Source organism: Pipistrellus kuhlii, unplaced genomic scaffold, assembly GCF_014108245.1.
Source record: "Pipistrellus kuhlii isolate mPipKuh1 unplaced genomic scaffold, mPipKuh1.p scaffold_m20_p_3, whole genome shotgun sequence".
In the NCBI taxonomy this organism is placed as follows: domain Eukaryota; kingdom Metazoa; phylum Chordata; class Mammalia; order Chiroptera; family Vespertilionidae; genus Pipistrellus; species Pipistrellus kuhlii.
Window position 1 is genome coordinate 45438776 of NW_023425529.1, and position 20533 is coordinate 45459308.

At 39.5% G+C, this 20533-nt stretch overlaps 1 protein-coding gene and 1 pseudogene across 9 annotated transcripts in view; both read right to left on the minus strand.

The window, feature by feature from the left end:
- LOC118728519 (cyclic AMP-dependent transcription factor ATF-7) overlaps positions 1-20533 on the minus strand; it is a 112849-nt gene that overhangs the window by 36248 nt on the left and 56068 nt on the right. The gene's annotated exons all lie outside the window — the stretch shown is intronic.
- LOC118728524 lies at positions 17695-18377 on the minus strand (annotated as a pseudogene).

Here is a 20533-nt window from a genome sequence, read left to right on the forward strand (position 1 = left end):
AGCATAAAGAACCAACAAATAAAACAAGTAAAACAGTCAAAAGAAGAATGTCTTAGTGGTTTCCAGTGAATCAAGTGTTGGGAAATTTAGCCAAGAGCTTTCATGTTCTCTACTAGTTGGTTAACCCTAGGCAAGAACTTTTTCCAACACAGCTTTTTCCTTAAGGAAAAAAGGATGGGGTAGGGTGAGAAAGGAAGGAATAATAGTCTGTTACCCACGATATGATATTTATTGGTTAAACAAGTCACTGAGACTGCCAAGTGGTCTATAAAAGGAAAAGAGCAGAATCTAGTCTACAATAGAGAAAAAGTACCATTTTGGAGGGAAAAGAATAGTAGTGAACTAGACAGGGGTATAAATTTTCAAAATGCACTGGAAATGTTGTAACAATCTTTTCCAAAAGTATGTTTATAAATTCTTCAAGAAAATTTCATGTAGGGAGCTTGGAAAATTCTGCACAATGTTTTAGAATCTAGAAGACTAACTTTGAAACAGAAAGTATTTTTCTATTATCAGAAATACAGTTTGCTCAAAACTGAGCTGAGAGAAAGATTTTAAACCTCCATCAGGCTTTGCTCTGATTAGGATGGTTTAATATTTTAAAAAGCAACTCCCCTTCTGTTACAACTCTGCGGCACAGTCCTGACTTGTTTTGTTTGTCCTCTAGCTCTTGTTCCTCTTTGCTGCACCTCGCTCCCTTCTATGACATCCTTTTATTCTTGAGCTATTTATTTTTCCCCAAATCAAAAGTTGGGGCTGAAGAGAACTAAAGGTGGTGAAGAGAGCTTCCACCATTAGCATCTCAGAGGGGTTGATAACTGTGAAAATGGATAGGGAAAAAAAATTTCATCTTAATTCTCATAAATTCTATCTGAAACCTAACACGCCTAATTCAAAATAGCAATCACACATATTTTCATATCATATTACAGCTATTAAAAATCTCAAAATATCCTTTATACTCATCACTACTTTGAAATGACTACCATTAGAACTTGCTATTTAATGGATTACTAAAAAACCACATATATTATATTATAAAATATTTAAAAAACATTTTTGACAACTATCCTATCTAATAAAGAGGAAATATGCAAAATGACCACCACACCTTAACAATATAGCTGTGCACACAGAGGAGGCAGGGATTCCCTAACACAAGATGGCTGTGCCCATAGCTGAGGCCGAGTTCCTGAAATGAGCCTTAAAGAGCAGGGGCCTGAGGCTGTGCCTCCCGGCCTGATGGACCTCAGGTAAGGCCGAGCAGGACTTGACGGGGGACCTGAGGCCATGTCCCCTGCCTTGATGCCAGGCCGGGGGACTTGAGGCCATGCCCCTGCCCCAGTGCCGAACTGGGGGACCTGAGGCTGTACCCCCCCACCTGGCAGGGCTTGACGGAGCTGGGGCCAGTCAGGTCTGAATTTTGTGTAATTTTGAGGCACACATAGGTGGGTGGGGACTTGACTCTGATTCTCATGGTGCACCCCAGACTCTGGCAAGGAGGAATATTTTCATATACATTTTACTAATTTTCTTTCATCTCCGACAGGAAGGGCAAATAACAATATTAAAATATTTCCTCTAATTAATTCCCTTTTAATGTATATAAATTTCATGCAATGGGTCACTAGTATTTCAAAATAATTGGTTTCCTTTGTAATCCTATGTATTACACTTTATTAATTTTAAAACATGATTTTGAGAAGGGGTTTATGGCTTCACCAAACTCCCAATGGGGGTCATGACACCACAGAAATTAAGAATCCCTGATTACACCTGATAGTGTACACAGGAAGAGGACCAAAATGGGCTGAATTTTACAAGGCAGGGCTCCAGTCATCTGTCTCTGCTATTTCTTTCTATTTATTTATTTATTTATTTATTTATTTATTTATTTTATTCTATTTTAGAGAGACAGAAATACAGAGAGAAAAGCACAGATTTGTTGTCCCACTTATTTAGCATTCACTGGTTGATTCTTATATCTGTCCTGATTGGGAACTGAACCTACAATCTTGGGGTATGTATTTTTTTATTTTTAAATATATTTTATTGATTTTTTACAGAGAGGAGGAGAGAGGGATAGAGAGCTAGAAACGTCGATGAGAAACATCGACCAGCTGCCTCTTGCACACCCCCTACTGGGGATGTGCTCTCAATCAATGTACATGCCCTTGACCGGAATCGAACCTGGGACCTTTCAGTCCACAGACCAACGCTCTACCACTGAGCCAAACCGGTTTCGGCTATCTTGGAGTATTCGGATATTGCTCTAAATAGCTGAGCTATTCTGCCAGGGCTCTCTGATATTTCTAACACAATTCTTGTACAGCTAGAGTAGGAGGGGGAGAATAAAAGTTTAGTAAAGCTTTTTATCAAAGTGAATGTCAATTTGGCTTTTATTCCATTGTTCTTTATATTCCCTCTCATTATTAAGAGTTAATTCTTTTAAAAAATATTTTATTGATTTCTTACAGAGAGGAAGAGAGAGGGATAGAGAGTTAGAAACACCGATGAGAGAGAAACATCGATCAGCTGCCTCTTGCACACCCCCTACTGGGGATGTGCCCACAATCAGGGTACATGCCATTGACCGGAATCGAACCCAGGACCTTTCAGTCCGCAGGTGATGCTCTATCCATTGAGCCAAACCGGTTTCGGCAAGTGTTAATTCTTAATAATTCTCTAGATTAGTCTTGAACTGCATGCTTAGGAAACTATCCCTCTGTAAGCAAATTTTCTAAGTACCTAAAATTATTAGGTGATGAAATGTTAGTTGTGTTTTTAAAACACATTGAATTACAATGAGTGGAGGAGCTCTCCCCAAAATTTCCTTTTTGAATTATTGGCCACTTAAAAATCTAGTTGTCCCATTGTTAATATCCTTGTTAATGGGTCTTCCTTTGTTGTTTGGTTTTACCTAGGACTAAGGTTTTGGCAAAGAGCCACTCAGGGAACTCTGGTTGAAGGGAAAATGATAATTTTCAGTAAATGTGTAGAAATTTCCAACACACAGAAGGTGGGGCATTATTCAAAATGGGTTCTGAAGAATTTGAGTCACACAGGATCAGGAGGAGGCAGTTTATATGCCTTGAGAGAAGATTTATAAGGTAACACAAGGATATAATCTTTTTGTTTGTTAATCCTCACCTGAGGATATGTTTCCATTGCTTTTTGGAGAGAGAGAAATATTGATGTGAGAGAAACACATTGATTGGTTGCCTCCTGCATGGGCCTTGACTAGGGCCCGGGCTGGGGAGAAGTCTGCTACCAACGTACACGCCCTTGACTGGAATTGACCTGGGACCCTTTGGGTCCACAGGCCAATGCTCTAACCACTAGGGCTTACTTCTACTTTTTAATGTGGCTTCTAGAAAATTTAAAATTGCATATGTGGCTTGCATTTTACTTCTTTTGAACAGCTCTGATCTAAATAATATGCTCAAAGATCTTATAGGAATTTTAATTTTATGCCAATCTTGAATCTCTCCTCCCAAACTCATTTCCCCTAAATGCAATTTATATTATACCAGAGGCCTGGTGCATGACATTCGTGCACTGGGTGGGAGTTGTCCCACAGCCCAACCTGCACCCTCTTGCACTCGGGGCCCTCTTGGTGGTCCCCCAAGGGGTCCTAAGCACTGCTGCGGAGGCAGGAGAGGCTCCTGCCACTGCCCCCGTGCTCTCCAGCTGGCGAGCCCGGCTTCTGGCTGAGCAGCGCTCCCCCTGTGGGAGCTCCTACATTGAGCGCCTGCCCCCTGGTGGTCAGGTGTGCATAATAGCAACCAGTCATTCTGCCCTTTGGTCGATTTGCATATTAGCCTTTTATTATATAGGATAGCACTGGCTCTCAACCAGGGGCAACTTCACCCCCATGGGACATTTGGCAAAGTTTGAGGACATTTCTGCTTGTCATAAGTGGGGAGATGCTACTGATTTCTAGAGAATAGAGGTCTGGGATACTGATAAATATCCTACAATGCATAGGACAGCTCACCAAAACAAATTATCTGACTCAAAATGTTAATTGTGCCTCTGTTGAGAAACCCTGCTACAGGGTAACAGGAAAAGGAAGAAACAACAACAAAAAAAGGCTGTTTTTTAGTTATCCTCGCCAAACTGCCAACACATGTTTTTGGATCTGAATCTTGGAAAAAAACAAAACAAAAACGAGGCAGAAAACTTCCAACCTCACTTTATAAAATGGCTGATGTATTACAAGATCTGCAAATACTTAGGGAAATTGGGAAGATGGAGACAGAAGGCACTATAATTGGGAGAACAGATTAAATGAAATTCTCATATACTGCCTTGATAGTAACAAAGAGATAAAACAGAAGAAGTAAATCAAAACAAGTTTGACTACTTCAGATTTTCCCCAATGGAGAAAAAATTAGTGAGAAAAGAGATTTACTTAGTTTAAGAAATGTTAAGAAAGTGAAATATCAGGCTATGAGGAAGTCAATCTGAAAACTGGTGTTGCAGAATAGGCAGGGAAAGCATACTATTTTTTTAAATTAAATTATTATCTGTGTACATATCTTACCATTGCTCCCCCGCCCCCACTGCATATTTTTTTTAAAAAATTATAGTTTATTGATTTTTAGAGAGAGAGGAAAGGAGGGGGGGAGAGAAACATCAGTGTGAGAGTGCAACACCAGAGGCTGCCTCCTGCATGCCCCACACTGAGGATCGAGCCCACAAAACAGACATGCACCAACAGGGAATTCAACTGTCAGGGAATTGAATCAACAACCTCTTGCTGCATAAGATGATACCCAACCAACTGAGCCAGAGCAGGGAAAGTATAGCTTCTTATTAACACATTAAGCGCCCAGCCTGCTTTGTCTTCTGGACAGAAAATATAGTGTCAGTCAATAGTGGACTGATTGGGTGCTAAACGTGTTAACAATTTTCCATGGCATGTCCTGGCTGGTGTGCTCAGTGGTTAGAGAGTTGGTCTGCGCACTGAAGGGTCAAGGGTTTAATTCCCAGTGAAGGGCATGTACCTGGGTTGCACATTTTTTTTTAATGTTTAAAATGTACTTTTATAGATCACTGATAAATCCAGGAACATACAGTTTTAACATACTAATAAATGCTATGAAAAAAGTAGAAAGTATCACTCTCAGCTTAGACAAAATGAGTATCTTGTCTTCCTTCTTATAGTGAGAGTGATGGTATGTCACGGAGCAGGTATGCAAAAAATCTCACGTACTTATGACATAATCACATTGGTGGCATGTTTGATCCCTGGCCCCGGTCAGGGCACATGTGGGAGGCAATTGATCAATTGATCAATGAGTTCTCTTTCCTCAAGGGGTCCCAGATTAGAGAGGATGCAGGCTGGGCTGATGGTACTCACCCTCTGCTGTGCACAAATTTCCTGCACCAGGTCTTTAGTCAATAATGAGAAGGAATCATTCATCGGCTATCTCTACTTCCTTCACTCTCTCCTTCCGTCTCCCCATCCCTTCTACTCTCTCTTAAAATCAATGGGAAAAATATCCTCAGATAAGGATTAAAAAAAAAAATCAATGGAAAAAAATATCCTTGGGTTAGGATTAACAAACAACAACAAAAACAACAATTTTCCATGGCAGATCTTTGGTCAAATCACCTTCCATTTCTAGGATGTTTCAATATTTCTATGGGTGTAGAAATATCACCCGTCCTTCTGTGATAAAAGAATCTGGAATCCTACCTACTAGCAAACTGACTAAATGACCAGAGTTAAGTGAAGAGTTAAGGAATGTTCTTAGCTGGTTTGGCTCAGTGAATAGAGCATGAGACTGTGGACTGAGGATCGCAGGTTCAATTCCAATCAGGGGGCACATGCCAAGGTTGTGGGCTTGATCCTCAAGGAAGACAGGTAGTTTAGTGAAAGTTAGTTTTTCTTTGCAAAATAATTCAATGTTTAGTGTGAGCTCTTTTCCTAATCCTGTTGATATTAGTCTCCAAGAAGCTTTTTGAAATTGCAGCACTAACCAGTATTGAAGAGAAGGCTCAGGGGCACATGACAACTCAGGCCAAACTAAAGCTAAATTTTTGTCTGTAGACTCTGAGCCAAAGACAAGCATATGGACATTAGAAATGTAATCATTTCAAGCTAAATCCTTGGTAAAGTATAGTGACCAATGAAATTTTTGTGCAATATGCACTCAACCTTAGCCAAATCCATTCCTAAAATGTTGTTGTTGGCCACCACACCTCCAGTTTCCATGTGGATTTGCCTCAGATTTAAAAATGCTCTTATATCCTGACCTATGATTAATTCAAGTCCTTCTCCTTGTTTTAGAAGAGTAGACTGGGGGAAGGAGACAAATCAGGACTCTTTAGTTTTTAGGAAATGAGCACTGAAAGCCTATACTATTAGGGAATAATACAAGGAATTGAATTTATGTTTGTGATAGAATGAAAAGCCGCTTATGCTGAAACCTAACTATCCCCACTTCTCTAAAGTTCCTGGGTTTGGCAGGGCTTCATGAGCAGAATAGCTTTCTTTTACTACAGTATCAAGTACTTTGTTGCACATTTTGATGAAGGAAAATAGTATAAAAAAGCTGGAGAGAAAGTATGGGGAGCAATCTCTAGCACAGTGATACTAGTGATGAGCAGGGTAGAAAGAATAACTGACCTTTCTCTGAACATTACTTCATCACTTCAATTCATTATATATTCTGAAGAAGAAACTGAGAGACCTGCAAACGTCTTGATAAGGCTTTGCACCCTCACTGCAAAGCTTCTATTCCCAATGCGAGATATCACTTATGTTTGGGGAAGTAAGGGAAGAGAGAAGGGAAGAGGCTAAACACCCACACCTCAAAGCCAACTTAACTTTCATCTGTACCATAGTCAATCCTAGGCTCCTGCTCTCTACTTCAAGATGCTGCTGTTTATTAAATGAGTCACACATCCTGCTTTGAATGCTTCATAGCTCTTGAATGAATCATTTCAAAGTACAGAACTGTTCAACAAATAAATACAACCACAGCAGCAACAGCTCATAGGCTGCATGTGTGAGCAAGGTAATTTATAGAGGAAAAATAAGAACAGGAAACTTCATCCCAAAATACTCTGAAGGAAATATTGTGAGGGGAATGAAGAAGGACAAACTAAAGGGAGGGAGAGAAAACCCATCATCCATTGAATCTAAGGTAAATTCTTTCATCTCTGGATTGAGGAATTCTCTGTTTGGGATGACTGTTTTGAGTATCTTAAAGAGAAGATTCTAGTAGCTGATTAAATTAGTCCATTGTAAAAAGAAGGAATTTTGAGAGCAAAGACATTATTGGTAGTTGGTCTAACAGCAAAGTCATATGGTATAACATAAGCTCCTCAAGAGCAAGGATCCTCATTTGTTTATTTGTAGAAGATCCCAAGCACCTAGAACAGGAGGTGCTTAATAAATATTTGCTGAATAAGTAAATGTCAACTAGCATAACTCATTGAAGTGCTACCAAGTATTCCCAACTTGTCCATGTGTACAAATTAACCAACTCTCCTTTTGGATATGGATGGGAGAATTTTCATCGTCCATGTCCAAAAGGAGAGCTGGTTAATTTTAAATACCAGCTCTTTCCTATGGAACTAAAGTCTGAGCCCAGTTAAGACTAAGAATGCTCCAATAAAAGGAGTTTAGAATAAGAAACAAATAGAATTCCAAAAATTAAGAGAGTAAGAAAAGATCAAAATGGCAGCAAAATGTTAACTATCAGAAAGGGAAATTAAAACAAATAAATAAAATAAAATCCCATTTAAAACTGTATAAAAAGTAAAATAAAATAACCCAGGAATAAATTTAACCAAGGATGTAGAAAACTTGTACTCTGACAATTATAAGACACTGAAGAAAGAAATTGAAGAAGACACAAATAAATGGAAACATATACCATGCTCATGAATGGAAAGAATTAACATTACTAAAATGTCCATACTATCCAAAGCAATCTATAGGTTCAACACAATTCCTATCAAAATACCAATGGAGTATTTCACAGAACTAGAACAAAGAATCCAAATATTTATATAGAACCACAAAAGATCCTGATAAACAAAATTGGAAGAATCATGCTAACAAGGCCATACTAATCAAAACAGCATAGGGTAGCTCAGTGGTTAAAAGTTGAACTATAAACCAGGAGGTCACGGTTTGATTCCTGGTCAGGACACATGCCCACATTGTAGGCTCAATCCCCAGGGCAGGGTGTGCAGGAGGCAGCCGATCAATGATTCTCTCTCATCATTCATGTTCCTATTTTTCTCTCCCTCTCCCATCCTCTCTGAAATCAATAAGAATATATATATTTTTAAAACTTATTAAAAACAACAACAACATGGCATGTGAAAAGATATAACACAAGCAGGCACCTAGTAATTACTCAACAAATGTTAAACATGAATCTGATTCTTTTTTTTTTTTTAATATATTTTATTGATTTTGTACAGAGAGGAAGGGAGAGAGATACAGAGTTAGAAACATCGATGAGAGAGAGTCATCGATCAGCTGCCTCTTGCACACCCCCTACTGGGGATATGTCCGCAACCAAGGTACATGCCCTTGACCAGAATCGAACCCGGGACCCTTCAGTCCCCAAGCCGACACTGTATCCACTGAGCCAAACTGGTCTTGGCATGAATCTGATTCTTAAAAAAAAAAAATACCCAGCATGGTACTGGCATAAATCCTTCAGGCTAGGCCAAGGGATCCCATTGGTGCACAAAAAAACAGACATATAGGCGCCTAGCCAGTGTGACTCAGTGGTTGTACTTGACCCATGCATTAAGAAAGATTTCATGGGTTTGATTTCCAGTCAGGGCACATGCTCAAGTTGCAGGCTCCATGCTCAGCAGGGAGCATGCAGGAGGCAGCTGATCAATGTTGATGTTTCTCTCTTATCGATGTTTCTATCTCTCCTCCCTTTCTCTCTCTCCAAAATAAATAAAAACATATTAAAAACATACACACAAAAACAGACATATAGATTAACAGAATAGAATAGAGTGCCTGCCTTGGCTGGCATGGCTCAATATCAGGCATCAGCCTGCACAACGAAGGGTCATGGGTTCAATTCCTGGTCAAAGGTGGGTACCTTGGTTGCAACCAATTGATGTGTCTCTCTCACATCAATGTCTCTCACTCTCCCTTCCCATACACTCTCTCTAAAAAAAAAAAAAAAAAAAAAAAAAAAAAAAAATCAATGAAAAAAATATCCTAGGGTGGGATTAGCAAAAACAAAACACACAAAGAATAAACTTAAAATGGATAAAAGACTTAAATGTTAAGACTTGAAACCATAAAACTACAAGAAAACATCCTATAATAGAAGACTAATATGCTAAGTGTCCAGTTATCTAATCATCTGTTCAACCAATCAAAGCGTAATACGCTAATGATATGCTAATGTCACTCAACTGCTCACTATGACATGCACTGACCACCAGGGGCAGACAGTTGGCCAGTTGACCAGTCACTATGACATGCACTGACCACCAGGGGCAGACAGTTGGCCAGTTGACCAGTCACTATGACATGCACTGACCCACCAGGGAGCAGATGCTCCAACTGGCAGGTTAGCTTGCTGCTGGGGTCCAACTGATCGGGACTGAGTGAGACAGGTCAGACACACTTTGGAGCCCTCCTGAAGTCCCTCCCTAGCTGGCCAAACTCCCACGTTCCTCCTCAGCCCCAATCATGCACCAGTGGGGCTCCTTGGCCTGGCCTGTGCCCTCTCACAACCCAGGACCCCTCAGATAATGTCGGAGAGCTAGTTTTGGCTCAATCCTTCAGGCTAGGCCAAGGGATCCCATTGGTGCACAAATTCATGCACTGGGCCTTTATAGAGGTAGGGAGTATAAACTCACATTTTTCTTAGTAATATATATCCTGGGTAAGAAAAGCAAAAGAAAAATAAATGGGACTACATCAAACTAAAAAGTTTTTTTTTCACAGCAAAAGAAACTCATCAACAAAACGAAAAGACAATCCACTGAATTTTATTTGGCAATGATACATCTGATAAGTGGTTAATATCCAAAATTTATAAAGAAGTCACATAACTCAACATCAGAAATACAGTCCAATTAAAAAATGGCAAAGGACCTGAATAAACACTTCTCCAAAGGGGACACACAGATAGCCAATAGACATATAAACAGATGCTCAACATCACTAATCATCAGAGAAATGCAAATGAAAACCACAATGAGATATTAATTCACAACTATCAGAATGGCTATCATCAATAATTCAAGAAGTGTTGGCAAGAATGTGGAGAAAGGGGAACCCTTGAGCATTGTTGGTGGGAATGCAGATTGGTGCCATCATTGTTCCTCAAAAAATAAAAAATGTAACTGCCTTTAAAAAAAAAAAAAAAAAAAAAAAAAAAGAAAAGAAAAAGAAAAAGGAAATGAAACTGCCATATGACCCAGCAATTCCACTCTGGATTTATATACACAAAGAAACATAAAACACAATTTGAAAAAAATATAGGTACCTCTATTTTCACTGCAGCATTTCTCTATATAAAAGCCTAATATGCAAAGTGTCCCCTTGGGAGTTCAACCATCTGGTAGTTTGACTGCTTGCTATGGTGTGCACTGACCAACAGGGGATGGCACGAAATGAAGGCAGGCCCCGGCCACAGCTGCTAGGAACCCTACTTGTGCATGAATTTTGTGCACTGAGCCTCTAGTTACTTATAATAGCCAAACTATGGAAGCAACCCAAGTGTCCATAAATGGATGAATGGATAAAAAAACCTGTGGTACATATACACTCAGTGGTCATATTATTATGATCTCTGAACGCATAATACCCTGGCCATTCAGTGTATATCCTATATAATAAAAGGCTAATATGCAAATTATCCCCTTGACCACAAGTTTGACCACGAGTTTGGTTGGCCAACTGCCCATGTCCCCTCCCCCTGGCCAGGCTGGCCGGACTCCACCTATGCACGAATTCATGCACCGGGCCTCTAGTACAAAATAATACTGAATGTAAACAGTAATTGAAATAAATTAAAAATAGCCATGGCTGGTGTGGCTCAGTTAGTTGGGTATCATCCCATGCACTGAAAGGTTGCTAGTTCGATTCCCAGACAGGGCACATGCCCAGGTTTCAGGCTCAATCCCCAGTAAGAGATGTGTAAGAAGCAGCCAATTGATGTTCCACTCTTTATTTATTTTTTCTTAATAAATCTTTATTGTTCAGATTATTACAATTGTTCCTCTTTTTTCCCCCCATAGCTCCCCTCCACCAGGTTCCTATCCCATCCTCTGTCCTTACCCCCCACCACTGTCCTCATTCATAGGTGTATGCTTTTTTTCCCTGCACTCCCCACTCCCCCTGAGAATTGTCAGTCCACTCCCTTTCTAGGCCTCTGATTCTATTATATTCACCAGTTAACACTGTTCATCAGATTTTTTATTCCCTTGGTTTTTAGATTAATTTGTTGATAGATATGTATTTGTTGTTCATAATTTTTATCTTTATCTTTTTCTTCTTCTTCCTCTTCTTAAAGAATACCTTCCAGCATTTCATATAATTCTGGTTTGGCAGTGATGAACTCCTTTAGCTTTTTATTATCTGTGAAGCTATTTATCTGACCTTCAATTCTGAATGATAGCTTTTCTGGGTAGAGTAATCTTGATTGTAGGTTCTTGCTATTCATCACTTTGAATATTTCTTGCCATTCCCATCTGGCCTGCATAGTTTCTGTTGAGAAATCAGCTGACAATCGTATGGGTGCTCCTTTATAAGTAACTACCTGCTTTGCTCTTGCTGCTTTTAATATTCTCTCTTTGTCTTTTGCTCTTGAATTTTAATTATGATGTGTCTTGGTGTGGTCCTCTTTGGATTACTCTTGTTTTGGGTTCTGTGTGTTTCCTGGACTTGTAAGTCTATTTCTTTCACCATGTGGGGGCAGTTTTCTGTCACTATTTCTTCAAATAGGTTTTCAGTATCTTGCTCTCTCTCTTCTTCTAGCACCCTCATAATTCTGATGTTGGTACGCTTGAAGTTGTCCCAGAGGCTTCTTACACTATCTTCAACTTTTTGGACTATTTTTTTTTGCTTTTCCGGAGGAGTGTTTTTTGCTTCTTAGTATTCCAAATCTTTGACTTGATTCTTGTGATCCTCTAATATGCTTTTAGGTCTCTGTATAATATTTTTTATTTCAGTCAGTGTATGCTTGATTTCAAGTTGATCTTTTTACATATCCTCGAGGGTCTTGATAAATTTATCAGCCTTTTCTAGGAAATTCTTGAAACTCATAACTGTGGTTTTGAACTCTATATCCAGTCTTTTGCTTTCCTCCATTTTCTTTAATTGTAGCCTATCTCTTTGTCTTCACATTTTAGCTACCGTATTTTTCGGACCATAAGACGCACCGGACCATAAGACGCACAAGTTTTTAGAGAAGGGAAATGAAGAAAAAAAGATTCTGAAACAAATAGTGTCCTAAAATATTTTATGTGCATTAAAACCCAACATCACAGTCATAAACACATGTAATCAACCCTGAAAAGTAAACAGCAGCATTTAGAACCATTTTAGAGCCGGGCAAGCACACAGAGACCACACAGAGCTGGGCAAGTAAAAAAACTTTTTTTTAAAAGTATATGTGTAGGCTATATTTGGACCATAAGACGCAGGGACTTCCCCCCCCCCCCCTTTCTGGGGGGAAAAAAGTGCGTCTTATGGTCCGAAAAATACGGCACTTCCCTGAATTAATGGAGTTGCTTTGTGTGCTATGTGTCCTAGCAAGGCCCAGTAGTTCAGCCTCCCCAGTTACCTGTGGTGGATACTCTTGGTGCATCCCTTTCTGGGCTGTGTGTGCAGTCTTGTTGTAGTTAAGCCTTGATCGTTGTTTATATCATTGGGAGGAGTTGACCTCTGGTCCAATTGGCTGTGAGGATCAGCAGTGTTTCCGCTGGGAGGGCTTCTGTGCTCAGCTTGGATGGGGTGGAGTCTCTGGGTGGTGCATAGGGCCCTGTTCTCAGTGTCCCGTGGCAATGGCTGTGCGCACCTCTGCTGCCAGACAGTCCAGTTTCTCCCCGAATGAGTCTGGTTCCCAGAGTCTCACCCAGTGCTGGATTTCAGTGTATTTGAGAGGTTTTGTTTTCCTCCCAAATGAAAAAGCTAGCCGCAAGTTTGCTGCCCACCCTCTCCGTGTGCCACAAGTAAACCAGCCGCATATTCAGCCGCCCGCTCTTTCCGTGCACAAGGGTCTCTGCACCTCCACAGCTCCTGAGTCTCAATGTCCTTTTCTCTTTCCTTCTAGTTGTAGGATTTCCACTCAGCCAGCTTTCCAGTGGTTCTGGACGATGTCCGCTCTGTATTCTAGTTGCAGTTTTAAAATTGTTGTGCACAGCAGCAGTATAGGTGTTTACCTTATGCCACCATTTTGGTTTCTCCTGATGTGCCACTCTTTTTCTTTTTTTAAAAATATATTTTATTGATTTTATACAGAGAATAAGGGAGAAGGATAGAGAGCTAGAAACATCGATGAGAGAGAAACATTGACCAGCCGCCTCCTGCACACCCCCCACTGGGGATGTGCTCGCAACCAACGTACATGCCCTTGACCGGAATCGAACTTGGGACCTTTTAGTCCGCAGACTGACGCTCTACCACTGAGCCAAACCGGCTTCGGCCTGATGTGCCACTCTTGCACGGAGATTTCTTTCTTTCTCTCTCCCTCCCTCTATCTAAAAACCAATTAAAAATTTTAAAAAACTAAATTAAATAAAAATTTTAAAAAGGCGACGAGGCAGCAAAGGGAATTTAAAATCAATAAGGAGACAATAGTGCAGGGAAGGACTGTGGAGGAAGCTAGAGAAGGGTGGAGGGTGTTAAGGGGGGATAAAAAAGGATCACCTGCAATACTTTCAACAATAAAGACAAATTTAAAACAAAATAAAATAAAACAAAATCAATAGAAAGAATTTGACTGAGTGGGAAAGGTTTAAAATCATTCCCAAAGACAGCAGGGGCTTGGGGATGGGAAAAACAGGTAGATGATCAAAGGGCACCAACTTCCAGTTATATGATGAATAAGATTGGGGGTCTAATGTACAGCATGGTATCTATAACTAGTAATATTGTATTATATGCTTGAAAGTTGTTAAAAGAGATTTTAAATGTTACCACACCAAAAAAAGCAACAACAGTAATTATATGTGAGAGACTGGAGGTTTAACTAACTTACTGTGGTAATCATTTCACAATAAACTTACATGTTCTATGCCTACAATATCTCAATAAAACAAACAAACAAAACATAAAAAAAAAAATTCCCAAATATTTTAAAGGAGTATAAAATACATCATTGTTTTCTGGACTTCTTTTATTTTTGTGACTTTATTTGCTCCTATTTTTCCACTAAGGCTTTCTATCCAGGTCAGGATCTCTACTGATATGCAAAGTCTACTTGTTTTCAATTTTGTGCCTCCACACAATCTCCCTATTCTCATACATGTCTTCCCATCTCCCTCAGTTTATCCAAATCCTACCAATTTTTCCAAGGACCAGCTGAAATCAAATTGCTTTTAAAATTTTTTTATTTATTTCAGAGAGGAAGGGAGAGGGAGAGAGAGAGAAACATCAATGATGAGAGAGAATCACTGATTTGGCTGCCTCCTGCATGCACCCTACTGGGGATCAAGCCCTCAACCCAGGCATGTGCCCTTGACTGGAATTGAATTCAGGGCCCTTCAGTCCGCAGGCCAATGCTTTATCCACTGAGCCAAATCAGCCAGGACGCATCTCCATTTCTAAAGTATATTTCATTATGCAAGTAAGTGAGAATTAGCATAACCTTCCTACTTTTTCTTTTATTAGATAGCAGATTCCCTTTATTAAAGAAAGGCACCAAGGACAATTTTTGTATGCTGGAGTTATACCAATGTGCATGAAAGGACACTGGTGTCATGTACTGTGGGTCAATTCATTTTCTTCGGGTATCTGATTCTATCATTGAACTTAATTTTCCTACAAATGAAAATGTTCTGTATAAAAAATGTCAATTCATAAACAGCAACCTTTTCCTTCTTCATTCCCCAAATTACTAGTAGTAATTTTAACTACATCATTTTAAACATTTTCTTTTAGGATCCAAATAAATTGAATTTTATAGGGCAGAATATCAGCAACCCACAGAAGCCAAGCTGTGTCAAGAACTGATTCCTCATTTTTTGTTTATATATATATATATATATATATATATATATATTTTTTTTTTCCCCAGAGAGGAAGGGAAAGGGGGAGAGATTTAGAAACACTGATGAGAGAGAAATATCAATCAGCTGCCTCCTGCACACCCCCTACTGGGGATGTGTCCGCATCCAAAGTACATGCCCTTGACCGGAATCAAACCTGAGACCCTTGAGTCTGCAGGCCAATGTTCTATCCACTGAGCCAAACCAGTTAGGGCAGTGATTCCTCATTTTATAAAGTTTACTCTACAGTAAACAAGGGAAAAAGGTATATTACAATCATGTTAATAAGCATGGGGAAAGGGGTAAGAAAAGAATATTAAAACCATAGTCAACCTTGAATTGCTGGTTCTTCATCATTATAACCTGAGATTAATATCAATGCATTATTCTACATCATTCAGACCAATGATACGACTATTCTAAGTAACAGAAGTATTAAACACCCAGTCACAGCTGATCACTCATTTTTATTTTGGTTCCTGTTCCCTCCTCTTATTTATGACAAATGTGAAAAATCATGAGCCCCATAGGTAGTGTCTTGTGCCAAGTAAATTGCAAGAGCCCAATAAATTACAGCAAAAAGGCAACTGAGCTCCAAAGGTAATATAGGCCAACTCTAAGAAATTGGGAAGTGTAGGAAAAAGGATAGAAAACATAATTTCTTATCAGTTTAAGTTGGGAAAGGTTAGGTATTTTGTTTTTAAATCTTGCTTAATACTTGAGGAGGATTGAGAAATACAATCTTACTTCAGGTTTCAATGCAATTAGCCTGGTCATCTAAGCTTCCTCTATGGGATTGCCTAGTATCACAGTAAAGTAGTAAGTACAAACTTTTCTTTTCCTCTCTTTCTCTTTTATTTTTTATTGGGGCAGAATACACAAAACATAAATTTGCTATCATAACCATTTAAAAATATATTTTTATTGATTTCAGAGAAGAAGGGAAGAAACATCAACGATGAGAGAGAATCATTGATCGGCTGCACATCCCACACATCCCCCACTGCAGATCGAGCCCAAAATCCTGGCATGTGCCCTGACTGGGAATCGAACCATGACCCCTTGGTTCATAGGTCGACATTCAAACACTAAGCCATACCAGCTGGGCACCATTGTAACAATTTTTTAAGTGTACAGGTCAGTGGTATTAAATACATTTACATTGTTGTGTAACCATCACCACCATCCATCGCCTTAACAATGTTCATCTTGTAAAACTAAAACTCTGTAGCCATTAAAGAATGACCCCCAACCCCTTGGCAGCCACCAAACTTTCTTTTTTATTTTTAATTGATTTTAGAGGGAGAAGGGAAAGGGGGTGGGGTGGGAAAGGTAGACAGAGAAAAACCTCGATTTGTTGTTCTATTTATTTACGTATTCATTGGTTGATTCTTGCATGTGCCTTGACCAGGATCAAACCCGCAACGTTGGCGTATCAGGACAATACTCTAACCACCTTAGCCAAGGCCTATATTTTCTGTCTTAATAATTCTGACTACTCTAAATACCTCAAACATGTGAAATCATACTGTATTTGTCTTTTGTGACTTATTTCACTTAGCATGTCTTCAAGGGTCATCCTGTTGTAGAGTATAGCAGAATTTCCAATCTTTTTATTTTCATTTTTAAAAATCCTCACCCAAGATATTTTTCCATTGATTTTTAGAGAGTGGAAGAGGGAGGGAAAGACAGAGAGAAATATTGATGTGAGAGAAAAACATCAATTGGTTCCCTCCTGCTTGAGTCCCAACCAGGACCTGTGTCGGGGAGAAGCCTGTAACCGAGGTAGGTGTCCTTGACCAGAATCGAACCCACGACCTTTTAGTACACAGGCTGACGCTCTATCCACTGAGCCAAACTGGCTAGGGTGGAATTTCCAACCCTTTTAAAGTATGAATACCATCCCTTGTATGTATTTACAACATTTTGTTTATTTATTCATTAGTCGATGGACACCCATGTTGTAGACAATTGTCAATAACACTGCTATAAATATGGGTGTACAAATATCTCTTGAGACCCTGCTTTCAATACTTTTAGTTCCATATAATAATAGTATATGCTCAGAAGTGAAAGTGCTGGATCATATGGTAATTCTATTTTTAATTTTTTGAGAAGATGCCATACTGTTTTCCACATTGGTTGTACCATTTTATACTACTACCAAGAACATGCAAAGGTTCCAATTTCTCTACATCCTCGCTAACCTTCTTTTCTTTTTCTTTTTTTACATATATATTTTTATTGATTTTTTACAGAGAGGAAGAGAAAGGGATAGTTAGAAACATCGATGAGAGAGAAACATTGATCAGCTGCCTCTTGCACACCCCTTTTGGGGATGTGTCAGCAACCAAGGTACATGCCCTTGCCCGGAATCGAACCCGGGACCTTTCAGTCCGCAGGCCGACGCTCTATCCACTGAGCCAAACCGGTTTTGGTCCTTCTTTTCTTTTTAAAAAAATATTTGATAAATATTCTGTCCATTAATAACTAATATTTGAGAACTTTTATCATATTAATGGAGCTTAATGAAAGGAAAGTTCAATTTAAATTTTTCAAAATATTTCAATACTGGGTATTAATAAGAGAGATAATTATGGTCAAAATTATTATGTCATAACTTGTAATAAATGTTTGATAGTACATACATATACAATTCAGTTTTTGGTATAAGGTCCTTTGGCAGTCAGAGAGTACATCTGATTTACTTCACTAACAGAAATATCTTTTAATGCTGGGATGGCCTCTCACTGGTATTTCTTTTGCTGCTAATTTTTAGCATAGTTATCTGTGACAGTATGAATGGAGTTGAGTGGCGAGGTGCTCATCATATTTACTCCAAATAAGAGTACATACCCGATTACTATAGTAATGAGGAAGTAGACAGGCAATGCAACTGCCCAATACTTTTGAGGCCAATAGGTCAAGCTTTAGGTGTTCAGCCAAAACTCGGGAACAAAACTCCACATGAAATACAGGACGAAGCCAAATTGGGAGCTTATGAAAAGAACAAAAGCCATAAATAGCTCTTTCTGGCAATGGCAACAGTGAATTTTCCTGAGGCTTTGAGACAATGAGGTCAAGGTGGTCCTCAACCTTGATTCCTTCAAGCGCCCACTTGGGCTTCTTCCAACAGTTCAGCTAGGAGTCGAGGGACGACAGCGCCCCCTATCCTAGCACAAGCACACTGCCTATTTTCTTTTCTTAGTAGTCATCATAGTGGGTGTAAAGTGGTAGCTCATTGTAATTTGATGTGCATTTCCCTAATGATTAGTGATGTTGAGCATCACTAATGTTGAAGGGTATTCTTTAAGAAGAGGAAGAAGAAGGAGGTGGTGGAGGAGGAGAATATAAACAATAAAATGGCATTAAATATATATCTATCAATTGAATCTACAAATCAAAATAAATGAACAAGAAATCTAATGAACAAAATATACTGATGAATAAAATAGAATCAGTGGCATGGAAACATGGCACAGACTGATGACTCTGAGAGGGAAGTAGGAAGGAGAAGCAGGATGAGATTAACCAATATACACTAATAAAAGAGAAATATACAAATGACAATTCCTCCATGATGACCACCAGCCAAACAGGGGCGAGCATGCAAATTAACCCAACGAAGATAGTGGCTTAATTTGCATACACAATACGGAGTGGCCAGGTGGGCAAGGATGCCTGCTATGAGGGAGGGGAAGGGACAGGGAGCTACAGGAGCGGGGCTCTGGCCAGCTGGGAGCAAAGATTTGCAAAGGCTCCTGGGTGTCAGCCGGCAGCAAGCAGCTGGAAGCAAAGCCAGGGGAAGGAAGGCCTATTTTGCACACTATTCGTGCAATGAGCCTCTAGTATCTTATATGCATATACGCCTTACCTATGGTCAAAGACAATAGGGTGGTGAAGGCCTGGGTTGGGGTGGGAACTGGGTGGAGGGTATTGGGGGAAGAAAGGGGTACATCTGTAATACTCTCAACAATAAATACTTAGTATTAAAAATAATAAAACGCTATCATTAAAAAAATAAAAATAAAATCTATTAAGACAATGTGTGGCCTAAAATATGATGTACTCTGGAAAATGTCCCCTATGCACTTGAAAAGAATGTGTATGCTATTATTGGTCAGAGTGTTCTTTATATGCCTGTCAGATCAAGTTGGTTTATTGTGTTAAATCTTCTATTTTCTTATTTTCTGTCTGGTCTCTCTATCCATTATTGTGAGTGAAGTATTGAATTCTTCAACTATTAATGTTAGTTTCTCCCTTCAATTCTGTCAGTTTCTGCTTCATGTATTTTGACAGTTTATCATTAGGTATTTAAATGTGTATAATTGTTATAGCCTTTAGCTGTGTTGAAACTTTTATTAATATATTAGAGGCCCGGTGCACAAAAATTCATGTACTGCAGGGGTCCTCTCAGCCCAGCCTGCCCCCTCTCACAGTCCGGGAGCCCTCAGAAGATGTCCTATTGATGGCTTAGGCCCGCTCCCTGCAGTCTGGCTTCCCTCTGTGAGTGGCGACTCGGCCATCATGGGAAGACGCGTTCCCATCACCCCGCTGCCGCCGCCACTGCTGGCCACTAGCCCTCTTTGGCTCTCGCAGCTGCTGCAGCTTTGTCTGGAAGGATGTCTAGAAGACGTCTGGTCTATCCGGTCTAATTAGCATATTACCCTTTTATTAGTATAGATAATGTCCTCTTTATTTCTTATAACTTATTTTGATAAAAGATTTACTTATTCTGCTGTTAGTATAGCTACAACTCTCTTTTAGTAGCCATTTGCATGGAACATTTTTGGCATCTGTTCACTTTCCACTGAGCCAAACCGGTTAGGGATGGCATCTGTTTACTTTCAACCTGTTTGTGTCTTTGGATCTCAACTGAGTTTCTTAGAGACAGCAAATAATTAGATAACATTTTTATCCATTTCTTTTGATTGAAGAGTTTAATCCATTTGCTTTACAAGTAATTACTAATAAGGAGGAACTATTGTCATTGTGCTCTTTGTCTTCTATATGACCTATAGCTTTTTTGTTCCTCATTACTGTCTTCTTTTTTAGTTGATTTTTATTATTTATTTATTTAAAATATATATTTTATTGGTTTTTCACAGAGAGGAAGAGAGAGGGATAGAGAGTTAGAAACATCGATGAGAGAGAATCATCGATCAGCTGCCTCTTGCGCACCCCCTACTGGGGATGTGCCGCAACCAAGGTACATGCCCTTGCCCGGAATCGAACCCGGGACCTTTCAGTCCGCAGGCCGACGCTCTATCCAGAGCCAAACCGGTCCCGGCTTTAGTTGATTTTTAAATGA